The following is a 6,602-nucleotide window of genomic DNA, read 5'->3' on the forward strand; positions in this document are numbered from 1 at the left end:
TGGGAGTTTAGGAACCGGGTGGTAACCCCTAGTCACGAGAACCCTGTGGAAGACGTAGTATTTGAAATGGGCCTTAGGATGAGAAATGTGGAAAAGAGACCTCTCCAGAAAGCTGGGCAAGCCTAAGCAGAGGCAGACACTATCCGTGGGGATGGCACACCTGGGCAGGATGTATAGAGAGCAGGCATCATAAATTCACATGCCAGCAGGCCTCAAGTCAGCCCCAGGTTGTGTGACCCCATCAAGCAGAGGCTGCAGAAAACCGGAAGGGCCTGCGTGCCTTGCTTCAGCCCTTTGTGCCTCAAGAGTCCACAGTTGCCAGCTACCCCAGCTTTTCATAAGAAAGGAGAGTCTGAATTTTCACACAGCCGTCCCCTTACCCAGTGTTCTATTACTGTGAAGAATAGGTACATCTGCAGCAACTCTCAAGAAAGAAAGCACTAAAGCGGGCTGCTTACAATTCCAGAGGTTCACTTTGTTCTTGTCACAGAGGGGAGCATGGCAGTGTGCAGGCAGACATGGTGCTGGAGACGGAGCGGAGACTGCTACACTGGAATCCACGGACAGTGGGGAGCGGGGCGGGGGGGGACAGCACCAGTATGTTTGGTGTGGGCTTCTAAAACGCCAACATCTTCCAACAAGAGTACCCCTCCTAATCTCTCTCAAGTAGTTCTACTCTCTAACCAAGCATTCAAATATTTGAGCCTCTGGGGGGCCATGCCTGCTCAAAGCACCACACATCCGAACAGTATACAAAGGTCTCTAGTCAGATACGGAAGAAGTAGGACTCTGCCCACCCAGGATTAAAAATCCCTATACACAAACTCTTTGGAGTAATAGCTTTTCACACCAAAAGAGACACCATTGTGGTTTGGATGTCCTCCTCCTGCCACAGGTCATCAGGACCATTTCTTTGTCACAACAGATGAGACGAACTGTAGTAACAAGTATAGTCAAATACCACAGCTGTATGGTCAATCAAACAAATAAACAACCTCAGATCAGTTGACAAATATAATCATGGTCCAGTCCATCAAAATTAAAATGAGAATTCGGCACCGAGCAACACCCATGCCTATGGGGCAGAAAGCTGGGGTTGCTTACATAGATTCTATGTTTGCCCCACCATAGCTCTCCAAGAAAGAACTTAAGACAGTTCCAGAATAGAGCATTTCTCTTTCTTCTAAAATATATCTGTTTTTATTTATTACGGAGCAGTGGGGCATTACCCCCACGTGTGAGCAGGAGTCTCCGAGGACGTTGGATCCTCTGGAGCTGCAGCACACGTGGCTATGAGCAGTCTGACTCGGGTGTCAGGTGCCCAGTTGCTCTTGAAGAACAGCAGACACTCTTGTCTGGTGAGCCACTTCTTTTCAATAGACCACAAGATGGGCTGATCCTGTTAACTACTTGTTTAGCCTTAAAATCCAACTTAGCTTGTGCTTTTATTAAATATTTTTAAAAATATTTTCTGCCTGTTTTTAGACAAAGTTTCACGTAGCTCAGTGTGGTGGTTTGAATATGCTTGGCCCAGGGAGTGGCACTATTAGGAGGCATGGCCTTGTTGGAGGAAGTGTGTCACTGTGGGGGTGGGTGGAGACCCTCCTCCTAGCTGCCAGTGAGACAGTCTTCTCCTGTTTGTCTTCGGAATGGGATGTAGAGCTTTTAGCTCCTCCAGCGCCATCCATGCCTGCCTGGATGCTGCCATGCTCCTGCCTTGGTGATAAGGGACTGAACCTCTGAACCTGTAAACCAGCCCCAATTAAATGTCCTTTTAAGAGTAGCCTTGGTCCTGGAGTCTGTTCACAGCAGTGGAAACCCTAAGGATCTCAAACTTGATATTAGGTGGAGGATGACCTTGAACTCCTGATTTTTCTGCCTCCACCTTCCTAAGGGCAGGGGATAATGGCATGTACTGTTAGCATACAAGGTAACAGGTTCCTTAGGCTATAAAACATTCATAGACTGCTACTTTGGATCACATTTACCTTTTGTACTTGATACAGTTTTGAGAAAAGCTAGTATGTACTTAAAGTACAGAAGGCACAAGTTACATCCAAGTAGAACAAACCAAGGTCTTAGAGAAGGGTGAGAGCCAACTTAAAAACTTTATTTATTTATTTATTTATTTGTTTGTTTATTTATTTATTTATTTATTTATTTATTTATTTATTTGGTTCTTTTTTTCGGAGCTGGGAACATTATTTTAATGTGTATGGATGCTTCGTCTTCATGTTTAGCTAGGCACTGTTTGTAATCCTTTCAAAACCCAGGACGCCAGAAGAGGGCGCTAGATCCTCTGGAACTGAAGTTACAGTTGTGAGGCTTCCTGTGAGCGCTGGGAGCAGAGCTTCCCACCTGCAAGAACAGTTAAGTGCTCCTAACTGCTTAGCCACCTCTGCAGCTCCTAGCGGTCAGCTTCTGTTACTGCAGTCATCGTGAATAAGTTTTGCCTTTGTGATTTTTAAACTTCGTGCATTCAGAATCTTGAGGACCTGTACTTCATAATAAACATTTAAGAAGGTAAGATGAAGTTGAGAACAGTTCATTTAAAGGTTTATTTTAAGTATGTGGTGTGTGTGTGTGTGTGTGTGTGTGTGTGTGTGTGTGTGTGTGTGTGTGTTCATGCTTATATGAGGTCAATGCCCACGGAGGCCAGACGAAAGCAGTAGATCCCCTGGAACTGGAGTTACACTGGAGGTTCCCTGACATGGGTTCTGGTCTCTGGCAGAGCAATGTGTGTGCACCTAACTTCTCCACTATCTCTTTAGCCCAAGAGAAAAGTTCTTTGCACAAAATAGTTACTCCACGAGGGGATACTTCCTAATCACTGATGACTCCAACTTAATTTTTTCCTAAAAATTAGACTAATTTTTCTGTAATCCTTTCAAAACCAAGCAGCTTCCTCATATGTAATTTAGATTTCTCAGTAAACACATCCACTGGAAAATGATGCTTTTTCTACATGCAATATCTTGGATTAGAGTGGCTATGTTAGTTGAGTTTATTTATTCTCCCCCTCCCTCTTTCCTCTCTCCCTCTGTGCTCCCTTCCTTATCTTCTTCCTCCCCTCTCTCTTTCCTTTTAAAAATTTATTTAAAAAAATTTTATTCTCTAATCTTTTTTTACAGTTCAGACTTCATTCCCTTCCCGGTCTGCTCCTCTGTTTCCCACCCAATACCTCCTCCTTTCCCCTTAAGCCCCTACCGCTCTTTCCAAGAGGACGTTCCCCACTACTGCTACCCCCCCCCGCCCCCGCCTCCCCACTTCCTGGGCTCTCGAGTCTCTCGAGGGTCAGACCAGGCAGTCCTTTCCTGTATATGTGTCAGCTAGTGTATGCTGTCTAACTGGTGGCTCAGTGTCTGAGAGACCTCGGGGTTCCGGGCTAGTTGAGACTACTGGTCTTCCTATAGGGCTGCCCTCCTCCTCAGCTTGTTCCAGCTTTTGTCTTTCAGCAGCTTGTCGGGCCTCTCAGAGGGCAGCCATGCTAGGCTCCTGTCTGTAAGCACACCACAGCATCCGTAACAGTGTTAGGGCCCTGGGACCTACCCTTGAACTGGATCCCAGTTTGGGCCGGTCACTGGACCTCCTATCTCTCATGTTCTCTCTGTTTTGTCCCTGCAGTTCCTTCAGACAGGAACAATTCTGGGTCAGTGCTTTTGACTGTGGGAGGGCAACCCCATCCTTCCATTTGACGTTCTGTCCCTCTACTGGAGGTGGGCTCTGCAAGTCCCCCACCCCTGACTGTTGAGCATTTCATCTAAGACCCCTCTCTTTGAGTCTTGAGAGTCTCTTACCTCCCAGGTCTCTGGTACATTCTAGAGTCCTCCTGCCTCCTGAGGTTACCTGTTTCCATTCTTTCTGCGGGTCCTCAGGGCTTCAGTACTGTTCGCCACACCCAATACCTGATCCTACTCCTCCTTCCTCTCCCTGTCCCCTCTCCTACCCAGGTCCTCCCTTCTGCTTCTCCATGACTGCTTTCTTCTCTCTTCCAGGTGGGATTGTAGCAGCCTCACTCGTGTCCTACTTTCTTTCTTAGACAGGGTTTATTATGTAGCCCTGGCTGCTCTGGAACTCATAAAGCAAGGCTAGGTGGATTCGCAGTGATCTACCTGCCCCTGCCTCCTGAGCGTTGGGTTAAAGCACACACTACCATGCTTGGGAAACACTGCGTTGGGCTTGTTGTACTGTCCTGGAGTCCTTGCTTTGGCTCAGGAGCGGCAAATGCTCTCCCACTGAACTTCATCCCTAGTCCCAGGGTTTTCTCTCCGTTAGCTACTGGTACTTAGAATCAGTAGCTCTTTAGAAAAATGCATTTCAGAGATGCAGGAGCATAAAGTAAAATCCAGATGATCCAGAGAGCACCTCCTCTCCTCTGCAGTCATAAATAAAATCAGGTGGACATTTGCATCAATGCAAATAGATGAAAAGTTAATAAAAATGACCCTAATCTGTGAATGTGGCACTGGAAGATACTCAGTTTAGTTTTCCAAGAAAAGAAACAATAACTGAAAATCATTACTTAAATTCAAATATTAATTAAGATTATCATAATCGTCATCGCATATTTAAATCAGATTTACATCTGGATCTGTCTTTAGAGTTACCTCTTAATGTAAATAAATGTCTTTATTTCTTTCTTTCCTTCCTTTTTTGTGGGGGGAGGCAGAGTATCTTTGTGTGTCCCTGACTGTCCTGAAACCAGCCCTGTAGACCAGGCTAGTCTCAAACTCACAGAGATCTGCCTCCCTCCCCACCCAGTGTTGGGACTAAAGGTGTGAGCCACCACCACCCTGCGAGGTCTTCATTCTTCTGTGAGGATTTTCAAATTGACACATGGATTAAAGCTCCCAGAGATTCATTCCTGTAGCAGTTGCGATTGAGAGTCTGAAGCTAAAGGATGCTGATTATAGGCCTCTCAGTAGCCCTGCATTAGCAAGCCCTGCACTCGGGGTCACTGGGTGACCCACCTTTTAGGTGAGTAGCTTGTGTCAGCATCTTTCGCACTCCAGGGTCACTGAGTGAGCTTTTGAGAGTTACCCTCATTTGGGCATTATCTCACAGAAACTAACTTAATTGTTTTGAGGAGCCCCCTTGGACACAGGTGACTCTAAAAAGCTCTGTCCACCCCTATGATCACCTGTATTCGACCTGTGTTCTGAAGAGAACCCCCTTTTTGTCTCCATCTCCTCTCCAGCAGTCGTATTTCTAAGTCGTCAGCTTCTCTTCCTTATAATTTACTGTTTATTGCTTTTATGTGTATATGTGTGTGCTGGTGTTAGTGTGTGCAGGTGGGTGTATCTAGGAGTAAGAAGTACTCTTCAAAAGTTGAGAAAAATATTTTGGAAAATATTTAGAGATTGAAATATGCCCTTTCCTTCCCTAAATATTGTTCTCTCAGAACTCAGCGGATGTTTCCTTATTTTTTTGCTGCTGTCAGCTGCTCGCTGGAGAATCTGGAGGGAAGCCCCTCTGCTCCTACAGGGTTTGCTGGCTGTCCCTTTAATGACTGTTTAAAGTCCCTGATGTTGTTGATGCTTAGAACAATGCTATGAGGAGGCACTCTGACTTATTTTTTTCTGCAACTCCTTGGGATTGTTAAAACATTAAATTCTCTGTCATTTTCGTAATGCATGAAGAAGCATGATCATCAACTGAGACGCTCCCAGGGACCCACCTCCCTGGCATAAAACAGTAAGGTTCCCAGTACCCTCCCCTGCATCCCCTTCAAAGATGCTTCTCTGGGGGTTGGCCCACTGTCGTCATCTTCTCCTATCTAAATGCAGCTCACGTCATGGTTTTGCTTCCTGGTTGTATCTATTGGCCGTTTCCCCGCCAAGGCATTGGCCAGAGTTTCCCAGAAGGTTTGATTGTTTCTGTTTCTGTTTTGAGATAGATCCAGTGATGTGGTTCAGGATGACCTGGAACCACAATTCTCCTACCTCAGCTTCCCAAATGCTGGCGTTTCAAATATACGACACCACACTAGGGCCCTCAGAAGGAGAAAATCATCTCCTGAGACTTTGCGTAAATTATTTGTCAGTTTTGCCTGAATGGCTGAAGACTTTCTTGATTCTTAAGGCTGAATCAGAATGGTTCAGTGTAGCAAAATCTCCCGAAACACAGTGGGTTGTTTCAAGACCACAGATTTGATCCTTTCTTCACTTTGGGGAAATTTTTTGCAGCATCCTTAGAATTTTAACTCTTTTTAACCTGTGGTTTTAAGTTCTCTTTTTCCAGGGACATAACATATCCTTATTTGGGACCTCCTTCATCTGTTCTAAATATCTAGAGGGGCAGAATAGGAATTTGTGACTATTTTCTATTTTTGTTCTGATTGCTTTACTTAATCCCTGGACACATTCATTGCTGGCTATTTTAGCCTTGTTCTAGGTCAGCAGTCTAGCCTCCAGCTGTGCTTCCTTGATGTTTTTAATTATTAATTCTGTAATGGTATCATTCCTGTTTTCAATTTATGTGTTTTTAGGTCTACAATCGGTCTTTATCTAATTCTTTGTGCAAAGATTGGCAACCTACTTTTCTTTCAATGTCCAGATAGTATAGTAGGACTGACGAGCCGTTCAATCTGGAAGCAAACTCTG

Source organism: Rattus norvegicus, chromosome 5, assembly GCF_036323735.1.
Source record: "Rattus norvegicus strain BN/NHsdMcwi chromosome 5, GRCr8, whole genome shotgun sequence".
Classification (NCBI taxonomy): Eukaryota; Metazoa; Chordata; class Mammalia; order Rodentia; family Muridae; genus Rattus; species Rattus norvegicus.